This window comes from Bubalus kerabau, unplaced genomic scaffold, assembly GCF_029407905.1.
Source record: "Bubalus kerabau isolate K-KA32 ecotype Philippines breed swamp buffalo unplaced genomic scaffold, PCC_UOA_SB_1v2 scaffold_50, whole genome shotgun sequence".
Classification (NCBI taxonomy): Eukaryota; Metazoa; Chordata; class Mammalia; order Artiodactyla; family Bovidae; genus Bubalus; species Bubalus kerabau.
This window is the reverse complement of record NW_026577904.1, coordinates 1,766,126-1,791,962: the sequence shown is the minus strand read 5'-3', so window position 1 is coordinate 1,791,962 and position 25,837 is coordinate 1,766,126. Positions and strand designations below refer to the sequence as shown.

The window sequence follows — 25,837 nt, the reverse complement described above, 5'->3', positions numbered from 1 at the left end:
TCCAACACCACAGTGCAAAAGCATCAATTCTTCGGTGCTAAGCTTTCTTCACAGTCCAACTCTCACATCCATACATGACCACTGGAAAAACCATAGCCTTGACTAGACGGACCTGTGTTGGCAAAGTAATGTCTCTGCTTTTGAATATGCTATCTAGGTTGGTCAGAACTTTCCTTCCAAGGAGTAAGCGTCTTTTAATTTCATGGCTGCAGTCACCATCTGCAGTGATTTTGGAGCCCAAAAAATAAAGTCTGACACTGTTTCCACTGTTTCTCCATCTATTTCCCATGAAGTGATGGGACCAGATGCCATGATCTTCGTTTTCTGAATGTTGAGCTTTAAGCCAACTTTTTCACTCTCCTCTTTCACTGTCATCAAGAGGCTTTTTAGTTCTAATAAGGACCTGTTGTATAGCACAGGGAACTCTAGTCATTACTCTGTAATGACCTATATGGGAAAATAATCTAAAAAAGAATGGATATATGTGTGTGTATATATATATATATTGGATTCATTTTACTGTACACCTGAAACCAACACAACTTTATCAAGCAACTATGCCTTCTGAAAAATCTGTATGCAAGTCAAGAAGCAACAGTTAGAACTGGACATGGAACAACAAACTGGTTCCAAATCCATTTCAAAACCTTGACAGTCCAATATACAGTCAAGGCTGTATAATGACACCCTGCTTATTTAACTTATATGCAGAGTACATCATGAGAAATGGTGGACTGGATGAAGCACAAGCTGGAATCAAGATTGCCAGGAGAAATATCAATAACCTCAGAGATGCAGATGACACCACCCTTATGGCAGAAGGTGAAGAAGAACTAAAGAGCCTCTTGATGAAACTGAAAGAGGAGAGTGAAAAAGTTGTCTTAAAACTCAGCATTCAGAAAACGAAGATCATGACATCTGGTCCCATCACTTCATGGCAAATAGATGGGGAAACAGTGGAAACAGTGACAGACTTCATTTTTGGGGGACTCCAAAATCACTGCAGATGGTGACTGCAGCCATGAAATTGAAAGCAGCTTGCTTCTTGGAAGAAAATTATGACCAATCTAGACAGTATATTAAAAAGCAGAAACATTATTTGCCAACAAAGGTCCATCTAGTCAAAACTATGATTTTTCCAGTAGTCATGTATGGATGTGAGAATCTGACTATAAATAAAGCTGACTGCCAAAGAACTGATGCCTTTGAACTTTGGTGTTGGAGAAGACTCTTGAGAGTCCCTTGGACTGCAAGGAGATCCAACCAGTCCATCCTCAAGGAAATCAATCCTGAATATTCATTGGAAGGACTGATGCTCAAGCTGAAGCTCCAATACTTTGGCCACCTGATGCGAAGAACTCATTTGAAAAGATCCTGATGCTGGGAAAGATTGAGGGTGGGAGGAGAAGGGGATGACAGAGGATGAGATGGTTGGATGGCATCACCAACTCAATGGACATGAGTTTGAGTAAGCTCTGAGAGTTGGTGATGGACAGGGAAGCCCAGTGCACTGCAGTCCATGGGGTTGCAAAGAACTGGACACAACTGAGTGACCAAACTGAACTGATACTCCAATAATTGTTTTTAATGAAGTCATATGGTATGTATTCTTTGTGTTTAGCTTCTTTCACACAAATAATATTTTAAAGATTCACTAATGTGATTGAGTGTGTTTGTGGTTTATTACTACTTTGACTACTCTCATAGTGTTTCATTATATGAAATTAACAATTTGTTTTCACATTTCCTGTTAATGACCTTTTGGGTTGTTTCCAGTATTTTATGGGTTGTTTGTACTCTGACATTTTCTTTCTAAAACTGTGAAGTCCAATTTGAGTTGTTGAATTGTTATCCATCAAAACTGTACCACTGTGTTCTGATTATCTAAAAGAGGCAGTGATGAGGGAACTTTTTCCAGTTCCTATTCTTCCCACAATGCCAACCTTTCCTCTTGAGTCAGTGCTTGCTCTCAGATCATTCAATACCAGGGGGCCATCTGTGGTGTACTTGAAGTTCACATTGTTAAAGGCAATGGCTCCATAGTCACACCAAAGGTGGACAAAACTTCAGTTCCAAGGGCACTTCTTTCTCAGATGCCATGCGAAGTTACTTCAGTCGTGTCCAACTCTTTGTGACCCCATGGACTTTAGCCCAATAGGCTCCTCTGTCCATGGGATTCTCTGGGCAACAATACTGGAGTGGGTTGCCATGCCCTCCTCCAGGGGATCTTCCTGAACCAAAGATCAAACCTGCATCTCCTCCATCTCCTGCATTGTCAGGAGGGTTCTTTACCACTGGCACCAATTTAATCACCCTTTCTACTGAAATCATTGTATTATCAACCTCCACGCTTTGCCTGATGCTCTACTGGAACAAAACTAATATAAGCATTCTTCTTATACAAAACTTTTTTGTGAACTTGTGAACTAATTTGGGGGACGGGGCGGGGATATACCTAGATGTACACTTGCAATGTCAAAGGTGAAAGTGAAAATGAAGTCGCTCAGTTGTGTTCCACTCTTTGCGACCCCATGGACTGTAGCCTACCAGGTTCCACCATCCATGGGGTTTTCCAGGCAAGACTACTGGAGTAGGTTGCCATTTCCTTCTCCAGAAGATCTTCCCGACCCAGGGATTGAAACTGGGTCTCCTGAATTGTAGGCAGACACTTTACCATCTGAGTCACAAAAGGAACTAACAAATCAAAGGTTATGTGCATGTTTAAACTTCACAGTTCAGTTCAGTCGCTCAGTCGTGTCCGACTCTTTGAGACCCCATGAACTGCAGCACGCCAGGCCTCCCTGTCCATCACCAACTCCCAAAGTTCACCCAAACTCGTGTCCATCCAGCCATCTCATCCTCTGTCATCCCCTTCTCCTCCTGCCCCCAATCCCTCCAAGCATCAGGGTCTTTTCACATAACTCAGCTCTTTGCATCAGGTGGCCAAAGTATTGGACTTTCAGCTTTAGCATCATTCCTTCCAATGAACACCCAGGGCTGATCTCCTTTAGGATGGACTGGTTGGATCTCCTTGCTGTCCTAGGGACTCTCAACAGTCTTCTACAACACCACAGTTCAAAAGCATCAATTCTTCTGTGCTCAGCTTTCTTCACAGTCCAACTCTCACATCCACACATGACTACTGGAAAAACCATAACTTTGACTAGACGGACCTTTGTTTGCAAAGTAATGTCTCTGCTTTTGAATATGCTGTCTGGGTTGGTCATAGATTTTCTTCCCAGGAGCAAGCATCTTTTAATTTCATGGCTGCAGTCACCATCTGCAGTGATCTTGGAGCCCCCCAAAATAAAGTCAGCCACTATTTCCACTGTTTCTCCATCTATCTGCCATGAAGTGATGGGACCAGATGCCATGATCTTAGTTTTCTGAATGTTGAGCTTTAACCCAACTTTTTCACTCTTCTCTTTCACTTTCATCAAGAGGGTCTTTAGTTCTTATTCACTTTCTGCCATAAGGGTGGTGTCATCTGCGTATCTGAGGTTATTGGTATTTCTCCCTGCAATCTTGATTCCAGTTTGTGCTTCTTCCAGCCCAGCGTTTCTCATGATGTACTCTGCATAGAAGTTAAATAAGCAGGGTAACAATATACAGCATTGACATACTCCTTTTCCTATTTGGAACCAGTCTGTTGTTCCATGTCCAGTTCTAATTGTTGCTTCCTGACCTGCATACCGGAGAAGGCAATGGCACCCCACTCCAGTACTTTTGCCTAGAAAATCCCATGGATGGAGGAGCCTGGTAGGCTGCAGTCCATGGGGTCGCTAGAGTCGGACACGACTGAGCGACTTCACTTTCACTTTTCACTTTCATGCACTGGAGAAGGAAATGGCAACCCACTCCAGTGTTCTTGCCTGGAGAATCCCAGGGACGGGAAGCCTGGTGGGCTGCTGTCTATGGAGTCACACAGAGTCGGACACGACTGAAGCGACTTAGCAGCAGCAGCAGCAGACCTGCATACAGATTTCTTAAGAGGCAGATCAGGTGATCTGGTATTCCCACCTCTTTCAGAATTTTCCACAGTTTGCTGTGACCCACACAGTCAAAGGCTTTGGCATCATCAATAAAGCAGAAATGGATGTTTTTCTGGAACTCTCTTGCTTTTTCGATGATCTGGTGGATGTTGGCAATTTGATCTTTGGTTCCTCTGCCTTTTCTAAATTCACCTTGAAGATCTGAAAGTTCACGGTTCACATATTGCTGAAGCCTGGCTTGGAGAATTTTGAGCATTACTTTTCTAGCATGTGAGATGAGTACAATTGTGCGGTAGTTTGAGCACTGTTTGGCATTGCCTTTCTTTGGGCAATGCCTTTTTAAACTTTACAAGAAACTGCAAAAAAATTATCCAAGGTGGTGGTACCATTTTACACACTCCCTGCAATGTATGAGATATACTGACCAGACTTGATTTTGTATATCTTTTATTTTTAGTAAAATAGTTTTATTCTTATAAAGAGATCTAATTAGAGTTTAAATTTTCATTTTCCTGATGATAAATGATCTAAGCACCTTTTATATATTTATTGACCATTCAAATGTTTTCTGTTGTGAAATGCAGATTCATCTATATTATCTATTTTAACTGGATTGTTTATCATTAGTCACAAATTATTATTCATTACAAGTCAGCCTTTAGTTACTCCATATCAGTACTTTGTTAGATGTATATATTGTAAATATTATCTCTAAGTGTGTGACTTACTTATGTCTATTGATAAAAAGAAACTTTAATTTTGCTAAAATCTTTGTACTATGTAAAAATATTTTTGGTTAGTGCTTTCTGTATCCTGTCTAAATAATCTTTGCCTTCTTTACAGTCATAAATTTTTGCCTTTATGTTTTCTTCTACTTATTTAGCATTCATGTTTAGCTCTATGTCACAAAGTAATTTTCATGTACAGCATGAAGTGGCCACAAAATTTTTGGTTTTACAAATATTCATTGTATGGTGCTCCCAACACCAGTATTTTAAGGATTTTTTTCCCTTTTTAATTGTATTGGCACCTTTGTAAATAATTAAGTGACTAAGTGACTCTACACTTGTAGGTTTGCACTGTGATCTGTTCTGTTGATCTACTTGTTTATCCTTACACCAATACCACACTGTCTTAATTACTGTGACTTCAGAATAAATTTTAAAATCTAGTCATGGAACCTCTCCAAACTTTTTTCTTTATTTCTGGTAGTATCCATTGACTTGAAGTCTACTTTATCTAATACTAATTTTAGCTAAATTTATCTGTTTTATGATAGGATTTTCAGTTGTTTTACTTCCAACCTCTCTGCATCCTTATTGTTTATGTATTTATGTATTTTTATTTTTTGGCTGTACTGGGTCTTCATTGCTGCATGTGGGCTCTCTTTAGCTGAGGAAGTGGGAGCTACTCTCTAGCTCTAGCCCACGCTTCTGACTGCAGTGGTTTCTCTCTTGTTGCAGAGCACAGGCTGCAGGTGTATGGGCTTTAGTAGTTGCAACACAGGGTCTCACTAATTGCTGTTCACAGGCCCTAGAGTGTGCAGACCGCAGTAGTTGTGGCACACAGGATTCGTCTCTCCATAGCATGTGGAATCTTCTTAGATCAGGGATCAAACTGCTGTCCCCTGCATTGGCAGGTGGATTCTTATCAACTGCACTACCAGGGAAGTCCTCTGCATCCTTATTTTTAATGGCTTAATGTCAGGCTGCTTATAAACAAGACCCAATTATAAATTGTATTATTGGGTCTTATTTTTAAGTCCAAGCTGACATGTTCTGCATTTTGCAGTTTATTCCAACAATATTTATATATTTATTTATATAACTGACTTATGACTTTCATTTTTATATTTCTCCACGTGTTTATCCTTTTCTGTGCTCTTTGTTTTCTTATTAAATATCCAACTTTCCAATTGGGCAAATTCCCTTCATTCTAAAAAAGATTTCTTTAAGCTACTGTTCAGGCATATCTGCTAGTGAAGAATAACCTCGTCATTTCTCTGAAGCCATTTTTACTTCATTTTAATTGTAGTAGATATTTTCATTAGGTAAAGAATTGTGAACTGACATCCTTTTAGCATTTAAAAGATGTTATTCCATTTCTCTAGCTTCTGTGTATTTATTTAGTCAATCATCCATCTTTCTTAATCAAGACTATTTCTAGGGTTTTTCTCTTTATCTTTGGTTTTCAACAGCTTGACTATGGTTTACCTTGGCAAGGTTTTCTGTGTTTATCCTGCCTGGTATTCAGCAGGCTTCTTCATTCTGGGGTTTGAGACTTTAATCAGCTTTGAAAACGTCTAGGCTATTTTCTCTTCATATTTTATTTTCCTGCCCACTCTCCTTCTTTCCTGGGACATAAATTACATGTATACTAGGCCATGTTATATTTTCCTCTCAGACTTTGCTTTTCTAGTCAGTAATCTTTAATTGTCTTATCCTACATGCTTTCGTTTAGATTATTTCTATTGATCTGTTACTAACACTTTCTTCTGTTTCAGTTACCCTGGTGTAAATCCAATCCAATTAATTCTGCATGTCACTTCTTTTAAATTAATACACTTTCTTTTCTAGGGCAGTTTTAAGTTCACAGCAAAACAGAGCTCATTCAGTAAAATTCCCACAGAGGAGAACCGGGGAGAGTGGAATTCGTAAGTCTCCTTCAGATGCAGATGGAACGTGTCAGCCCCAGTGTGGCTGTTTTCCCCTTGTCCTCGCAGCTTTTCTTTGCCTAGGACAAACCTATTCCATTTGCTAGCGATTTGCAGACTAACCCAGAAATGCAAGCTGGCACTGACTTGTGACAAGACAGGGAAGGTCTGTCTATGTTTGGAATTTATTTAGACTTACTTGACTCTACCACTTTTTGATAGCTTAAAATACAAACACTACTTTTTAGTTTATCCATTCTCACCTTTATAGTGAAATCAGTGGTTTTTTAAACCCTCTACAACTTCACCAGAAATGTAAAATAGTGTTTGATACACTTGACCACTTACTCATCTTTTTTCCTAGCATATAAGATATCAATAATTTTCAAATTTTCCTTTGCTCGTATTTTTCACTTTCCCTACTGTTGTTATTCCTCAGGGCTCTTTCTTCTACACTATTCTTTTCTCATTATCTTTTCTCTCTCAGAATGATCTTATTGACTCTCATCCATATGTTCGTGATCCCAAAAGCCATTCTCTGCCTAAGCTGAGGGACCACATAATAACTTTAAGCCTTTTGGAAACACAGAATAGCTTTTGAGATTAGAGACTTTAAAGACAACAGAACAAATGACTCCAGTTTCTGAAGAACTGTAAAGAGTAAGATTTTAGGACAGAAGAAAAAATAGTTCATACTTATTGAAAATCATCTGTTTTAAAATTTCACCATAATTTTCACTATAAGGAGTAACTCACAAATTTTATACAGATTCTTCCATCATCAGATGATTTACAAATATAATTTCCTTTTAAGGAGAGAATCATAGTTTTACAAATGAAAAAGTGAGGTCTTATAGTAGTTAAAGCACCTTTGTGCATATTTTTCAAGAATCATATTAAAAATTGCAACTGGTCCATGAAACTATATGTATGATGCAACACAGATTTAGTAAATTGGAGTACAATACAATAACTGTTTCTTAGGAAAACAAATATAATGAAGATAAAATGGTACTTTTTTTTAGACCATAAACCTGTTTCTTGTTAGACCTGCCATTATGTTTAGACCCTGGAAGTATATACTAATGCTTAACGTCATAGAAAAGGAACTTCTACTATGTTATTGTCATTTGTGGAACTCAAATCAAATTCTGCAATAAGGCTTCCCATCCTCTAGATAATTTTGTCTCTTATAGATCAGAATAATCAAACATTCAAAAATTTTAAATTTGAGCATAAATGCCTCACATACATTACAAATGAATTATTAAAAATATATGCCATCTCAACTTTTTAAAGTTACATTGCATAAGTCTGCCCAGTGAAAATATCCAAGCAGGGTCCTCCATAATCTCACATTCAAAGCCATCCAAATAAACATAAAATCCAAGTAAAAACAGTGGCCTTGTTATGTAAATACAAAGTCTAGTAAATTCATTACTGGACTCTTCTTCGAAATAGACTCAGACCAAATAGACTCAGAAATTCTGGAGCTACTATTTCATTTTGCTTTACAACTCTGATACAAAACTAGATTTTATTATTGATATGGCTAAAACTTAACTAATATTTGAATCACAGAATTCCTGAGCCTGAACTTCTAAAACCATGAACGTTTATAATCTCTGAAAATTTAAGAATAACAAAACACCTTAAATTTGCATTAAAATATTTAAACATAAATATTATATTATGTAATATGTGTTATTTAGCTTAAATTACACCTTGGTGGTGGTTTAGTCGCTAAGTCGTGTCCAACTCTTGTGATTCTGTGGACTGTAGCCTGCCAGGCTCCTCTGTCCATGGAATTCTCCAGGCAAGAATACTGGAGTGGGTTGCAATTTCCTTCTTCAGGGGATATTCCCAACCCAGGAATTGAACCCAGGTCTCCGGCATTGCAGGCAGATGATTTACCAACTGAGTTATGAAGGAAGCCCGATTACACCTTAAATTTAATCAATTATCTTAATTGAAAATTCACATTCCAGGGATGGTCACCTAGCATTATATGAGAAAGATCACACTTTAGAGACAGCTATTCTAAAAATTTCAGCTTTCTTTGTGACCAATACTAGATTTTTAACAATTAAAATAATGAGTAACAAAGTGGGGTCTCATTTGTGAAATGAATGCTTGTGTTGTCAGTATGATAAATATTAAAAATGTGTTTTCAATGGTAACAATAGTGGTATTCCAGACATATGGGTTACCTTAAGTTTTAAGACACTCCTGCCCTTGCATAACGGAGAAGGCAATGGTACCCCACTCCAGTACCCTTGCCTGGAAAATCCCATGGATGGAGGAGCCTGGTAGGCTGCAGTCCATGGGATCGTGAAGAGTCAGACACGACTGAGTGACTTCACTTTCACTTTTATGCACTGGAGAAGGAAATGGCAACCCACTTCAGTGTTCTTGCCTGGAGAATCCCAGGGACGGGGGAGCCTGGTGGGCTGCCATCTGTGGGGTCGCACAGAGTTGGACACAACTGAAGCAACTTAGCAGCAGCAGCCCTTGCATAAAAGTATAGTAACCTAGGAAGCTCTAGTACCTGAATCTTTGGACACAGAGCTTGAGGCTTAGGTCTTAATTGCTCTGGGATCCAGACCCTAGAGTGGAGAATTCTGTTTTCCTTTTGTCAAATATAAATCAGCCAAATCCTGCCTTCAGCACATTCTTGCAATTGTTTCAAGTAAGTGACTCATTTGAAAAGACCCTGATGATGGGAAAGATTGAAGACAAGAGGAGAAGGGGATGACAGAGGATGAGATGGTTGGATGGCATCACCAACTCGATGGACATGAGTTTGAGTAAGCTCCAGGAGTTGGTGATGGACAGGGAAGCCAGGTGTGCTGCAGTCCATGGGGTCACAAAGAGTTGGACATGACTGAGCAACTGAGCTGAACTGAACTGAAATGTTTTATTGAAGATGGTCTTGAAAGTTAGTCACTCAGTCGTGTCCGACTCTTTGTGACCCCATGGGCTGCAGCCTACCAGGCTCCTCTGTCCATGGAATTCTCCGGGCAAGAATACTGGAGTGGGTTGCCATTAGGGTACCTAAAAAAGAGAGCTGGAACATAATCAAACTGACAGAAAATGCTGTATATACAGTTTTGTTCACACGTGGTAATCTATATTTGTTCAATAATTTAGTTTAAGATTTGCATCCCCTATGATTCAGTAATGCTGCTGCTGCTAAGTCGCTTCAGTCATGTCTGAAGCCCACCAGGCTCCCCCGTCCTTGGGATTCTCCAGGCAAGAACACTAGAGTGGGTTGCCATTTCCTTCTCCAATGCATGAAAGTGAAAAGTGAAAGTGAAGTCACTCAGTCGTGTCCAACTCTTTGCGACCCCATGGACTGCTGTCTACCAGGCTCCTCTGTCCATGGGATTTTCCAGGCCAGAGTACTGGAGTGGGTTGCTATTGCCTTCTCCGAATTCAGTAATGAGGTCATGGGAAAAAGCTGAACGTCACCTCACCAAAAACTTTCTGACAGTTATCAATGTGTTCTAAAGGACCCTTAATAACTGAACTCTCTCAATTCTGTTTGCATCAATATAGTTCCAGCAGTGGAAGCTTTTATAAGACTCATTTCTTAAGCTTCTATGAGAAGCTACGAATTAACACATAGGCTCTAGCAACTAAGCACTACTTATGAAGGTGTAAAGGCTTTCAGCAGTAAAGACAACATGTTAAGTGGAAGTTCAGGGGCCTCCATAGTCTTAATTTTGCACATAAACTATGAATGATATCACACATAATATAGGAGCAGACAGTGAAAGGAGTAAAGGAGAGCAAAAGATTTATGCATTATAAGCTGTCTGAAATCTACAAACGGGTTTTAAGTTAAGGATAGAATACCTATATAGAAACACTTTCCCTTACACAATAGGCAATTAATAACTTATAAACAGCTTGACAAATCACAAAAAGAAACTGTACACTGACGCCTTCAAAAGCAACCAGGATTTTCCTGAAGTCATTTAGCTTTCAGAAATCCATACTGTGCTCTTAGTCACAGCTGTTTACAGAGCATTTAGTCCTGGAAGGCCTACACTGAGCATTCTGCTTCCCGACACAGTACCTGAACGTTTTCCTTCAAGCCCCAATATCACCTAGTATCCAGACTGTGATTTCTCTCTAGTCCTCTTCTTTCTTTGGGTTTCTTCTTTAGAGCAGTGATAGTTAAAGCCTTTTCTACAGTGGTCTTTGAGCAACTGGTTTAAGTTCTCTCACAGGAACATGAAATGGAAAAGGGGAAAAGAAGAACAGGACTTTGTTTCAAGTACAGAATCAAAAGGAATTACTATTATGAAATTTTTTGTGTCCAAGAGTATATAAAGCAATTCCAAAAAGAGATTTCCTGTACTTTTTATTGTTCAAAAGAAAAAAAAAAAGTTCTGATTAACTTATGCTCCTTTCCCCCGCTCCATCCACCAAAACAAAAGGAAAGAATCTTATCTCACTATACCAGAGGTAGAGCTCAACAAACTTCAAGAAGAGGGGGGATTTTCCTGGCAGTACAGTGGTTAAGACTTTGTCTTCCAATGCAGGGGGTGTGGGTTCAGTCTCTGGTTGGGGAGCTAAGATCCCACACACTGCAAGGTCAAAAAACGAAAACATAAAACAGAAATAATATTGTAACAATAAAGCCTTTAAAAAATGGTCCACATCAAAAAAGAAATCTTGAAAAAAAAAAAAAAAAAGAGCGGGCGTAGTAGAAGGTGTTTATGAAGTCTTAATCAGAGTCACACTGTCATAAATTACTCTGTTTTAGCTACTTTCTTCCTTGTGCATATCCACTAGAGATTCATATTTTTAAAGTGAAGAATCATTTTGTTGGCATTGATGAGATCATTTATCCATTCCTATGCTGTGAAGGTGGGGCATGTTTTATGCTAGGCAAACAAAAACAATAGCTCCCACGTATTGAAGGGAGAGAAAGACAACATGCTTGTACACAAATAAATTCAAGTGTATCTGAAAAAAACAAAACAAAACATGGATGTATAGTCACACCATCTAGTCAACTATTTATTTAAAAATACTTGATTAAAGACAGAGAAGTGTTTTGTTGACATCTTTAGCCCTTGATTATAAACCTCCCAAAACATTTGAAGTTAAGATGGAGAGACATTTGCCATTATGGATCCAGGATCAAACTGATTAGTGTGTGTTTTTGAATTTGAAAATTTTAAGTCAAATCTTTAGGTTTATTTTTAAACACTGGAAAAAAATGGGAAAATCAATGTTTCATGCATTTTAAGTGTTTCATGCATTTTAAGAACAGATATTGGGTTTTATAATATCTCACAAGGAAACTGCTATAATGATGATGAAATGGCAACTCAAGAAAATAAATTCTGCAGATTCTCACTGAATACTTTTAATCTATACAAGGCACTACAAATAAGCAAAATCTGTCTCTTGAAACACTTAAAACATAATGAGAAGTATAAACTAGAATCTCAAATAATCATAGAAAGTTATAAATAAAATGGTATAATTAGCAAAAAAAAATGGGAAAGACTAAAAATAATAAAGAGCATCCTAATTTAATTTAGGAGTGATAAAAATGTGAAATGAGCAGTTAAAGAGACAAACAATCAATATTTTCTTATTACCCAGTCTTTATTGGGACTTTAAAAGTCCCAGTGAATTTATCACCTCATTTAATCCTCTCAGGAAGATCCCCTGGAGAAGGAAATGGCAACCCACTCCAGTACTCTTGCCTGGAAAATTCCATGGACAGAGGAGACTTGTAAGCTACAGTCCATGGAGTCGCAAAGAGTCGGACACTACTGAGCGATTTCACTCACTCCCTCACTTAATCCTTGACATCTTACTTTTGATAGATATTTTTGTCCCAAATTCACAAACTGAGGCACACAGTGACCCAACAACTCACCCAATGCCACCCAGTTATCAAGTTACCTAGTTCTCCCTGATTATTCAATTTCCACTGGTTCCTGGAGATAGTCTGAAATACATGATAATACAAAGTCTGTGCTTTTAAATACAGGTTCAACAAAATTTACCCTGTATTTTAGTGCTTGGGTTTGCTATAAGAGAGTTACAGAGAGTAAGAGAGAACTGTAAACGACGTATGTTTTTGTCTTTTATTAAAAGGAACCAAATTGGAAGAACTTCTAGTTAGAGGGATGGATGAAAAAGTAGCTATCAACTATTATTTGATTCAAAGCCCAGTTGAAACAAAGAACAAATTTTTAAAAAATAAGGGAGGAATTTCTGATTCTCTTATTAATAGAGTAAGACCCTAGCAGGCAATTTCTCGGAAAATAACTGTAAAACCCTACAAAAAGTAATTATCTAAAGGCACTGGAGAATGAACAGTAGAGAGATTCTTGTGCTATATAAATACCTGAAGGAGGAGTTACACCAAGAAAATTTCCACTTTTTTGGTCTGTTATCAAGAAGCTATGTTAGCCGCTCATAACAGGACAGGTGCCAGCGGACAGAATTTAGCTCTTTCTGGCCAAGCGAACAAGAAAACTGAAGTCATGCAAATCATGGACACTGAAGAAAGTGGAAACAGATGAGCGAGAAAGTGGGAATTATATATGTGAACCAGTTATCTATTGTTATGTATTAAATTACCTCAAAACTTAATTGCTGAAAACAGCCAACATCCATGACCTCACACAACTTCTGTGACTCACATCTGTCTTATTCAGTGAGAGAGGGAACTAAGTGTGGAAATGCAGGGGAGTGAGAATCATTGAAGGCCATGTTGGCAGCTGGCTACATTATGTGTTCATTTCCTCATCTTTCGTAACAGGGAATTTATTAATAGTGTCCAAAGGTGAAGCAGGAGGTTACACTATAACTATTCCAAATTTAAAATAGTTTTTAAATAGCAAGAAATCAATAAATAGGCTTATTTTCAAGTGTAAGTCATTTATTTTGGTTAACTAAATCAGAATCATTTGTGTCATTTATCAATAATTTATACCAAAATTATTTAATACTGTAACAAGTTCTCTCAGTAAGTTTTATGCTTTTATGGAATGATGTGATATATTACAGAATTTCTCTATGGAAATTAATCTTGTTTTATAAATGTAATATCTAGTATTTTATTTTAGCATCAGTGTGAAGAATGATAAATAGAAGTAGGTTTTTCACCTTTAAAATCTATTTTACAAACTTCAAGATTAAGAAACTTAGAATTATGGAGAACGTGTGGAAATAATGTAGGGCACTGACATGTCAAGGCAAAAATAGGAAAGGGAAAAGTCACTCTTTTGCAGTATGAAAAAAATTCCCTTTGTCTGACATCTGAACTCTTCCATTCTCTACCTGGATCCTATCATCCTATCACATTTCCCATTTTTTCCCAAAAGAGGTCTTCGTTCTTTGAGATCAATGTCCTGTCAGAAACATGCTATTTACAACTTATTAAAATTCTGGAGTTGTTAAATAATGTAACCCTATGTTTAAACTCGGGAAAGTATTAACAAATCCCCTGATATGACAGATGAGAAAATGAACACAGAGTATAGCCAGCTGCCAAAATGGTTTTCCAATGATTTATTCTTCATTATTGTCTACACTGGTTCATGTTACATCCTTTAAAGGAATCTGATTTAAAGCATGGACCTCCTCCCTTAATTTTTCTTAACATCTATTCCTCTCCCAAAGCCTTAGGTTCCTACTATAGAATTTCCCCTATTCGCCCTTCTCCAACTTATGGGTTTTCCAAAGAAAAAGTAATATTAACAACCACTTGCTTAAATGAGAGAAAGGGTATGACTTCTGACCAAAAGGACCCTATCACAACAGGAACACCCTGCGTGTCAGACAAATATAAGGAACCTTAGCACCTCTTCATCTTGTCCCTGCTACAGTCATCCAAGATTCTGCCTGTGAAGTGCACCTAAGGGAGAGAACTCAGGGGTTGGTCTCATAGGATGAAGTGATAGTCTCTAAAGTCCATTGGTTGTGATTAGCTTTCTACTTTATACTGCCCTGAAAGGCTGTTATTTCATTAAAAAAATTTTTTTTTAATTATTTCTTCTCTGGTTACTAACAAGCAAGAAAAGTGTGGTAAACTCATATACTATCTGGATTTTATGTAATGGAATGGTATAGGACTTAACATTTATCCATTCAGCCATTCCATAAATATTTATTGACAATGACTCTGTGCCAATCACTATACTAGATCCTGAAACTCACTGATAAACAACAGAAGAAAAATCTCTGTTCTCACAGAATTTGTACTCCGATGAATGGTTCATTGCCCTAGCAATATCAACTGGTGTTCCAGCTATACACTGCGGAATAAATAAAACACCTGTGGGAGGATTTATTTTTCAAAGATGGCCCCAACGCTCTCTCCCACTTTTAATAAAATGTGACTCTGATACTCCTCCAAAACAGGGGGTTTAGTAGGGTGACCAATTCATCCTGGTTTCCCTGGAACTTTTCTGGCTTTACCACTGAAAGCCTTGTGTCCAAGAAACCCTTTAGCCCAGGCAAAACAGACAAACAGAAACAAACCTGAGGCCTTGGTCACCTAAGATTTGTCTTTCCTCCCCTTAATCTAGATGGCCTACGATTACAACAAAAAGAACATACGTGATTTACAAAACTAAGACATAGAGACAACAGAGCATTCACTCATTTGGAACCTGGTACCAAGCTCTGAGGAAGCCCAAACTAGTCCACGTGAAGAGTTCTCATGGAGAGATCACAAAGCTACACAGTGCGCCAGTCAACAGATCAGCTGAGGTCCTGGCTAACAGTCCAAATCAACCACCAGAAGTGTAAGTTTTCATGTGACTCAAGCCCCCAGCCATCGAGTCACTCCTGGCTTTCAAATATTCCCAGTTCAGACATTGTACAACAGTGAAAAGTCAGTCCAGCTGTGGCCTTTCAACTTCCTGTCCCAAACAGACACAGAAAGATAATGATTGCTATCATTTTAAGTCACTAAATACGGGGATGATTTGCTATTCAGGAATAGAGAAGTGACACACTTTCCCAAACTAGGTGACTTAAAAACACAGTCACTTACATATAACTGTCAATTTTATGGACCAAGAGTTTACGATGACTTCAGTCAGGTGAGGGTTCTGCTCCTCATAGCAAATTAACTGAGGTTACTCAGTGATAGTCAGCTAGCTAATACTCTGCTTTGGAGAGTTCAAGACAGCTTCACTTACATGTCTGACATCCTGGAAGCTATGGCTGGAAGCAGGCTAGCTGGGACTGTCAGCTGGAGCACTCCTGCAGCATGGCAGACTCAGGTTAGGCAAACTTCTTCGGTGGCAGCTCAGAGCTTCCAGAGAGTGCTCTGTAGGCCTGCATAAAAGTTACAGAGCTTCTTAGGATCTAGCCTCAAAAGTCCCAGGAAGTGTTCTTTATCATGTTCAATAAGTTAAGCAAGTCAATAAAGCTATCTAAAACTCCTGGAGAGGAACTTTCCTCAAGGGGAAGAGTTGCAACCAATTTGCAACCATGTTGAATCTTTCATAGTTGGTGTCACAAGAACCATACATGGTTATCAGTTAAGCTGATAAGATTGAGAGTTTAAAGCCAAGTGTGCATCCCTCTTCTTTATTTTAGACACACACCTCAAAAGCTATTTGGACTCTCAATCAAATGTTTTGTTTATCTGTTCAAAGGCCATTATATGGCCATTGTATTAAGGTCAATTGTTGTCATGTCCAACTCTTTGCAATGCCACGGACTGCAGCACTCAGGCTTCCCTGTCTTTCACTATCTCCCCGAGTTTGCTCAAACCCATGTCCATTGAGTCAGTGATACCATCCAAAGTCAGGGTGTTAGGCTTATCATCTAAAAATGGCAAACATCAAACTTGTGTATGTAGGTGTTAAAATTTTAAAGCAGACAATATGGACTACTATTTTAAGTACATATTACTTTTGTATTAAGGAAAAGCGTCATTTTTAAAAGTAGGGCTGAATCTATAGGATTTCCCCTATGACTAAAATGGGAATGAATCTGCCTAGAATGTGGGAGATCAGAGTTCAATCCCTGGGTCAGGAAGATCCCCTGGAGAAGGAAATGGCTACCACTCCAGTAGTCTTGCCTGGAGAATTCCATGGACAGAGAAGCCTGGTGGGCTACAGTCCACGGGGTTGACACAACTGAGCAATTAACACTACTTTCTCAATATATAGCTAATCTTTATTAACAGTGTGGGGAAATGATGCAAATTTTAAATGAATATAAGAATCAGTGGAAATTTCAAGAATAAGGCAAAGGATGAGTGTTCTATATAAAACAAATTTTGGATTTGATATTTTCACACATATTGTTGCAACATATTTTGCTTTGTATTATAATTGCTAGTAGGACTCTGCCAAGGAGTTATTATAAGAAAATTTAACATTAAGCAATGATTTTCACATCAGCAGCTGCCTTCCAAAAGCTTCTTGTCTTACACATATGGAGCCAGTGCTTATTTCAGTGAATTATAATCTTCAGCAACTTAATAATCAGTAGATAGCTTTTGGATCTGCACTTCTTGATTTTGGTAATTTCAAAACCTCCTCTTTGTAATCTATGATTCAATTTAACACTTATTTCTCTCTTCTAAGAACTACTTTTTAAACTTTTTGACTTTATTTTTTGAAATCCAGAATGTATCTTCCCAGACTAAGATTTTTAAAAATTAAGAGATGGTGAAACTAATCAGAGATATTCCTCACATAATCTCTCTTCTTCTTTTAGCCTCTTATTTTTCTTTATCATTAGTAATGTACAGTTACTTAAGGCCCGCTATATGCAGGGCACAGTGGACAACATGTCATGATTTCAAAAACATAGAAAACAAAGCCTACATGCAAAAGGTTTACGAGTCTGTTGGGGATACGTGACATACAGATTTAAGATAACAATACAAGGTAATTTGGGGCTGGATGTCAAGAAGACAGGTGTAAGACCCCTTGAATACCCTTGAACGTGAATCGTGTTCTCTAATCTAAGAAACCATCATCAGAAATATTACTCTTCCCTCTTTGGAGACTGTTCTGGTTCCCTGACAATTCTCTGGTCACTCAGACTCCCAAGGACATCATTCAGGACATCCGCAGAATTAACCTCCTGCTCTGATTCACTCTTTATGAAAGAATCCTCTTATCTAACTCCCTAGAAGACTTGTGTGGCAAACCACCAAGAAGTCTGCTAAACAGACTCTGATAAACAGACTGTTGAAGGAAGCTATTATTTTAAAACTAAGAAATTGATATCAACAGGCAAAAATGGGAGATAGATACACAGAGAGATAAAACATACTAAAATGAGGCTAGAAATGGTGTGGTTTAGGCATAGAAGGAGGAGAAAGAGTAAAAAAAGATGTACTACTAAGGGAACAAAATTCCCTCAGGTAAGCGTGAGGTATCTAATAAAACCAAAATAATAATGTGTAACAAATAATTACAGTGGGAATCAGGCAGTTCTACTGATTTTTCCTAGTCTTGCTCACAAGTTATCTGAGGATAGGCTGGCTATCACCTGATATACAATGACCTTCGCTGCCTCAGCTGAAGTAACCCGGATTCTACTAATGTCACATTTTCCAGCAGACCAGAGTAGCATGTTCTTTTTTTCACAACAGGAGAAGGCAGGTGACCAAGCTCAATGGCACAAGAATTTTACCAGACTCTCCAGTAGAAACAGCAAGTCTGAACAAGAGAAAATCATGACAGTATACATTATCCTCCATGACCTGAGGCCCTGCAGAAATCTTGGTGAGGACAAGAGATTCGTCCTCATAAATCTGACAATTTGTGACAATTTGTCCTTGTCACCATAAGACAAGAGGACTCCAGTCTTATCTTGACCTTAAAGGCAGAGAAATTCCAGCTAACACCTACTGTATTAGTTTTTGTTGCTGCTGTAACAAATTGCCATGAGTTTAGGAGATTAACAACAATTTAACAACACAAATATATTATCTCACAGTTCTGTGGGTCAGAAGTCTGGTTGGTCCTACTGGTTCCTCTGTTCTGGTTTCACAAGGTCAAAATCAAAGTGCTGACTAGCTAGTTTCTAGGTTGCTCTAGGAAATGTTCCTTTCCGAGGTCATTCAGGTTATTAGCAGAATCTAGATCCTCATGGCTTTAGGAATAAGGTCTTTGCTCTGTCAGCTAGGGGTTACTTTCAGTATCCAGAGGCCACCTACCTTCCTTCATCTTCAAAGTGAACTACAGTGGATTGAGTTCTTTCCATTATCTGAGCTTCTCTGACCTTATCCTTCGATTTACCTCTACTACTTCCAGCTAGATGAAGTTCTCATGAACTTCCAGATGTTCAAGCTGGATTTAGAAATGACAGAGGAACCAGAGATCAAATTGCCAACATCTGTTGGATCACTGAAAAAAGCAAAAGAGCTCCAGAAAAACATCTACTTTTGCTTTATTGGCTATGCCAAAGCCTTTGACTCTGTGGATCACAACACACTGTGGAAAATTCTTCGAGAGATGGGAATACCAGACCACCTGACCTGCCTCTTGAGAAACCTGTATGCAGGTCAGGAAGCAATAGTTAGAACTGGACATGGAACAACAGACAGTTCCAAATCAGAAAAGGAGTATGTCAAGGCTGTATATTGTCACCCTGTTTATTTAACTTATATGCAGAGTACATCATGCAAAATGCCAGGATGGATGAATCACAAGCTGGAATCAAGATTGCCGGGAGAAATATCAATAACCTCAGATACGCATATGACACCACCCTTATGGCAGAAAGTGAAGAAGAACTAAAGAGCCTCTTGATGAAAGTGAAAGAGGAGAGTGAAAATTTTGGCTTAAAACTCAGCATTCAGAAAACTAAGATCATGGCAACCAGTCCCATCACTTCATGGCAAAAAGATGGGGAAACAATGAAAACAATGATAGACTTTATTTGCTTGGGCTCCAAAACCACTGCAGATGGTGATTGCAGCCATGAAATTAAAAGACTCTTGCTTCTTGGAAGAAAAGCTATGACCAACCTAGATAGCATATTAAAAAGCAGAGACATTACTTTACCAACAAAGGTCTGTCTAGTCAAAGCTATGGTTTTCCCACTAGTCATGTATGGTTGTGAGACTTGGACTATAAAGAAAGCTGAGCACTAAAGAATTGATGCCTTTGAACTGTGGTGTTGGAGAAGACTCTTGAGAGCCCCTTGGACTACAAGGAGATCCACCCTGACAATTCTAAAGGAAATTGGTCCTGAATATTCATTGGAAGGACTGATGCTGAAGCTGAAACTCCAATACTTTGGCCACCTGATGAAAAGAATCAACTCATTTGAAAAGACCCTGATTCTGGGAAAGATTGAAGGTGGGAGGAGAAGGGGATGACAGAGGATGAGATGGTTGATGGCATCACTGACACAATGAACATGAGTTTGAGTAAGCTCCAGGAGTTGGTGATGGACAGGGAAGCCTGGCGTCCTGCAGTCCAGGGGGTTGCAAAGAGTCAGACAAGACTGAGTGGCTGAACTGAACTGAACTGAGATAAAGTTCTCACCTGAATTACAAGGATAATCTAGCATAATCTCCTTATTTTAAGGTCCCTAATCCTAATTACATCTGAAAAATTCATTTTGCCATGAAATACATTCACAAACAGGTTGTGGACGTTTGAGGTACTGATCACCTACCATACCATGGATCAAAAGCAATCCTTTCACATGAAGAGCCTACCACAAATGAGGCCAAGACTAGTCCCGATTTTGTATACTTTGTCAATCATCGCTTAGTCTGTAATAAACCATGTGTTCTCATTTGGATTTAAAAAAAATATGATGGCTATAAATGGGGAGCATCTGTTCACTTCGTGATCACTCTTTCCCCTCACCACTAGTTAAAGGAATATCTAGAGCAGAGCTAATTAGGAGACAAAAACTTAATTATCCTAGAGCACTTCATCTTCAAAGACAGTGCTCTTCTATCCCCACCATAGCCCCAGATTCTCAGACCAAGAATTCTAATTCATCGCTAGGTCTTAATCATGTCCAACTGTTACGGATTGAATTGTGTCCTACAAAGTTCTTATGTTGAAGTCCTAATTCCCAGTCCCTCAGTACATGGCCTTACTTGCAAATAGGGTCACTGTTAAGTGTGATTAGTTAAGATAAGGTCATAATTGGTTTAGGGACTGTGCTAGGTCTCTTCAGTCCTGTCCGACTCTTTTCGATCCTATGGAGTGTATGTAGACTGCCAGGCTCCTCTGTGCATGGAATTTTCCAGGCAAGAATACTGGAATGGGTTGCCATGCCCTTCTCCAGGGAATATTCCCAACCCAGGGATCAAATCCATGTCTCTTCCATCTCCGGCGTTGGCAGGCAGGTTCTTTACCACTAGCGCCACCTAGGAAGCCCAGCAGCGGGACCGTATACCCCAATTTACTCGAGTGAGTCTCTACTCCAATATGACTGATATACTTATAAAAAGGGGAATCTGGATAGACACACATACATACACACACAGGAAGAACACCATATGAAGATGAGGGCAGAATCTACAAACCAAACAACGCCAAAGACGGACAATCAGCCACCAGAAGCTAGAGAGAGACGTGGAGCAGACTCTCCCTTACAGTCCTGAGGAGGAATTAGCCTTAACAACACCTTCATCTTGGCCTTTTAGCTTCCAGAACTATGAGGCAGTAAATTTCTGTTGTTAAGTCACCCAATTTGTGGTATTTTATAATGGCAGCCCTAGCAAATAAATACACTAATTAGTTTCAATAAACCTCTGGTGAAAACCTGGGCATAAATACAATGTTTTTAAAGAAATGCACATTGGCTACTTTTGATTATAACCAGTAGCTTTTAAAGAAGTGCATTATTTAGTACCATTATAAATGAAAGAGCTGGAAGGGACTATGCTATGCTATGAGCAGGAATAAAATCATATTGACATTTATGCCAGATTGTTAAGATTGTTGACCTACATCTGCTCATGCAGAAATTAAGCCCTCCCTAACCCCCTTCTTCTCCATCTCAGAATCTCCCCTATATATCTCTGAGTCTTGGGTTTTATCTTGCATTTTCCTGTGATCTCTCTGTTTGTGTCCCTCCTCTCTGGCTTCTTCATCTAGGTACGTTTTCATTGTTTCTGTTTCTGGAACCATGTGTGGGAACACAGCCTCGCATGCTCAAAAGTTTCACAGCAATGGCCTCCCAAATCTTAAGGTGAAAGGGAGGGGGAAGATGTAGGGCTGGGGATGTTCCTCTCAGCAAATCTATGCTAGTGCTCTCAAGGGGCCTGAAGCAGCATTGCTTCTATTCAATGTTTCACTGAGTCTTTTATAACTACGATTCCTCCAGCCTTCACCTCTCTCTCCCTGGAGCTCAAAATCTACCCTAAAAGCTAGGAAAGAAAAAATTCAATCTCATCCCCTACACTGGCATCATATCTTTACTATCCAAGTTCCACAAACCCTTGTCTTCTTCTTACCCTCCCTACCCCCAAAAAAGATTGACAATTCAATTCCTGCATATGGACAGTGCAGTGATCATCAGTCTACCAGTTTCACAAACAGCCTCACTCTATTTCCCCTTCTCTGTGAGTTTCTGTTGCTCTGTTGTGTCTGGCTTTGCGACCCCATGGACTGTAGCCTGCCAGGCTCCTTTGTCCATGGGATTTCCTAGGCAAGAACAATGGAGTGGGTTGCCATTTCCTCCTCCAAGAGATCTTACCAACCCAGGGATCCCACACCGCAGGCAGATTCTTTACCACTGAGCCATTAGAGACGCCCTATTCGGGTTAAGCTAAAAAGAGTAGTTTAAGAAAAGTCAGAGAAGGGAGAGCTTACCGAGAAAAAGGTCAGAGAGAGAAACTTAACAGAAAAGATATGATTTTAACAGGATATTGTGGGATTTAAGTAAATGGAGAGATGGGAGGTAGTCTAGGCCACTAATAAAGAGAAAATAGAGACATGAATTTGACTGAACAAAGGCAAATGTAAGATTCATTTCAGTCAGTCATTATGATTATTCAGGGGTATCCAGTAGAAGAAATTAACCCACAGAAATCTCCTTTCACTGCCTTTTATTCTCAGAAAGAATGTCTATACTCCTGGCAATAATTTAGATTAAAAAAATTAAAAATATTCCCTTCTCATTCTCTTACAATTAGAATTCTTTTTTTGGTTTATTGGTTTAATTTTTAACCCAGCTCATGCCAGTTTTCTCTACAATAATAACTTCGCTTTGCTTCACTTCACCTATGCCACAAGTTTGTTTTCTGTTGAGTTTCTATGCCTTCCCTCAGGAAAACTTCTTTTTCTCTTTTTTCCTTATGAGCACCATCATAAGCTCCATGTGGCTCTTTCCACCTCTCTGAAAACCTGTATGGAGTAGAAAATTTCCCCCCGTTAGCTCCCCCTAGCAACCTGTCTTGCTACTAGAGGTCTCAGTGGCAGCAGGACAAATAAGTCACCTGCTATTCACATTCAAGGCAGGTGGACCCTATCTGGGAAGAAACATGTCTTTCCCCACATAGCAGGTTACTTGTACAAGCTAGATCTAGGCCACTGCAAATTCAGACCTGGCTTCCATCCTCAGGCCTTGATGCAATCATGACAGCCACCAAACAGGTTGAGGTCTATGCCACCTGAAGAGAGATGAAGGGAATGTTCCAGATTTCACATGCTAGCAAGGTAGTGTTCTAAATCCTTCAAGCTAGGCTTCAACAGTATGTGAACTGAGAACTTCCAGATATATAAGCTGGATTTAGAAAAGGCAGACGAACCAGAGATCAAATTGCTAACATCCAATGGATCATAGAGAAAGCAAGGGAATTCCAGAAAAAACTCTACTTTGGCTTCATTGACTATGCTAAAACCTTTGACTGTGTGGATCACAACAAACTGGAATATTCTTAAAGAGATGGGAATACCAGATCACTTTTCCTGCCTCTTGAGAGACCTACAGGAAGGTCAAAAAGCAACAATTAGAACCCAACATGGAACAACGGACTGGTTCAAAATTGGGAAAGGAATACATCAAGGCTGTATATTGTCACAGTGCTTATCTAACATCTATACAGAGTGAATCATGTGAAATACCAGGCTGGATGAAGCACAAGCTGGAATCAAGACTGCTGGGAGAAATATCAACAACCTCAGACATGCAGATGACATCACTCAAAGAGCAGAACATGAAATGGAACTAAGGAGCTTCTTGATGAGGGTGAAAGAAGAGAGTGAAGAAGTTGTCTTAAAACTCAACACTCAAAAAACGAAGATCACGGCATCCCATCACTTCATGGCAAATGAAGAAAAAGTGGAAGTAGTGACAGATTTTATTTTCTTGGGCTCCAAAATCACTGTGAAAGGTGACTGCAGCCATGAAAAGAAAAGATGCTTGATCCTTGGAAGAAAAGCTATGACAAACTCAGACAGCATATTAAAAAGCAGATAATGTTAACCCTATATGCGAGACAGAAAAGACACACAGATGTATAGAACAGTCTTTTGGACTCTGTGGGAGAGGGCGAGGATGGGATGATTTGAGAGAACAGCATTGAAACATATATATTATCATATGTAAACTAGATTGCCAGTCCAGGCTCGTTGCATGAGACAGGGAGCTCAGGGCTGGTGCACTGGGATGACCCTGAAGGATGGGATGGGGAGGGAGGTGGGAGGGGGGTTCAGGTTGGGGAACACATGTACACCCGTGGCTGATTCATGTCAATGTATGGCAAAACCACTACAATATTGCAAATTAAGTAGCCTCCAATTAAAATAAATAAGTTAAAAAAAAATAAAAAGCAGAGACATCACTTTGCTGACAAAGGTCCATATAGTCAATGGTTTTTCCAGTAGTCATGTACAGATGTTAGAGTTGGACCATAAAGAAGGCTGAGGGCCAAAGAATTGATGCTTTCAAATTGTTGGTAAAGAAGACTCTTGAGAATCCCTTAGACAGCATGGAGATAAAATCAGTCAATCCTGAAGGAAATCAACCTTGAATATCCACTGAAAGGACTGATGCTGAAGCTCCAATGCTTTGTCCACCTGATGTGAACAGCCAACCCACTGGAAAAGACCCTGATGCTGGGGAAGATTGAGGGCAGGAGGAAAAGGGGGCAACAGAGGATGAGATGGTTGGATGGCATCACTGACACAAGGGGTGTGAGTTTGAGCAAACTCAGGGAGAGAATGAAGGACAGGGAAACCTGGCATGCTGCAGTCCACAAGGTCACAAAGAGTCAGACATAGCAACTGAACGACTACATAAACTTGTTCTTCATCAGAACACACAGGTTATACAGATCAGGTATTAATCCCAGGGATTATTTTATTGTGACTCATTTTATGGGTGCGGTTTGGTCTCAAAGGGACATATTTTAGTGTGTAGAGTTTACTAAGGACTTAAATTTCTCTAGTATTTAGTGTATCAAGTATTCTTGCTCCAAGAAAGGGAAGGTTGCTTGTCTATTAAGAGTGCAAGCATTAACAATTGGCTGATAAAACCCAACTGCAATTGGTTACAAAACATCATCTAAACAGATCCATTTTAGGGTAGGGCTTTTTAAACTGCAAAATGTCTATAGAAAGTAAAATAATCCTAGTGTGATACAGCAGCATTTCAAAAGTCTTGTTTAAGAGTCTGTTTAATGTAAAAGAGATTAAATTAACTCATGCTGAAAAGGTGATTAAATACACACTAATCTATCACTGAAAACTCAACAAGAACTTCAGTCTGTTACATTTCAATAGTGATTTTTTTTGCAGTCACTGAAATACATTTGGATCAAAAAGGAGGTATGGTCATCTGTGACCGTCACAGTTGTTAGGGTACTGCTGGATCCTGTTTACAGCTTCCAAAAGAGTTTTTTAATTTTTTTTTTTTTCGAGTAAGTGCTGCTTGGAACAAAATGACACTTATCCTTGGGAAATGTTAACATTTTGTTGTTGCTGTGACTTCTGTAAGTAATTCAGCTAAAGCTATAAAATGTTGGTGGAAACGGGAAGCAGCATTTTCTGAAGGTCTACAATGTCGAGTGCTTTGCCATGAAGAGTTTTAACTTTCACACTGGTTTTCAGCATGTGTGAGTGCATGCTAAGTTGCTTCGGTCATGTCCAACTCATAGGCAGGCAACCCTGTGGCCTGTAGCCCACCAGGCTCCTCTGTCCATGGGGTTCTCCAGGCAAGAATACTGGAGTCGGTTGCCATGCCCTCCTCCAGGGGATCTTCC

The 25,837-nt window shown here is 39.2% G+C and overlaps 1 long non-coding RNA gene across 2 annotated transcripts in view; it reads right to left on the bottom strand.

The window, feature by feature from the left end:
* The window catches only part of LOC129640868 (uncharacterized), a 154,342-nt gene that overhangs the window by 1,106 nt on the left and 127,399 nt on the right, over nucleotides 1–25,837 (bottom strand). For both annotated transcript variants that reach the window (XR_008709005.1, XR_008709006.1), the window contains one exon: nucleotides 15,831–15,969. This is a non-coding gene — a long non-coding RNA (uncharacterized LOC129640868). The remainder of the gene's footprint in view (nucleotides 1–15,830; nucleotides 15,970–25,837) is intronic.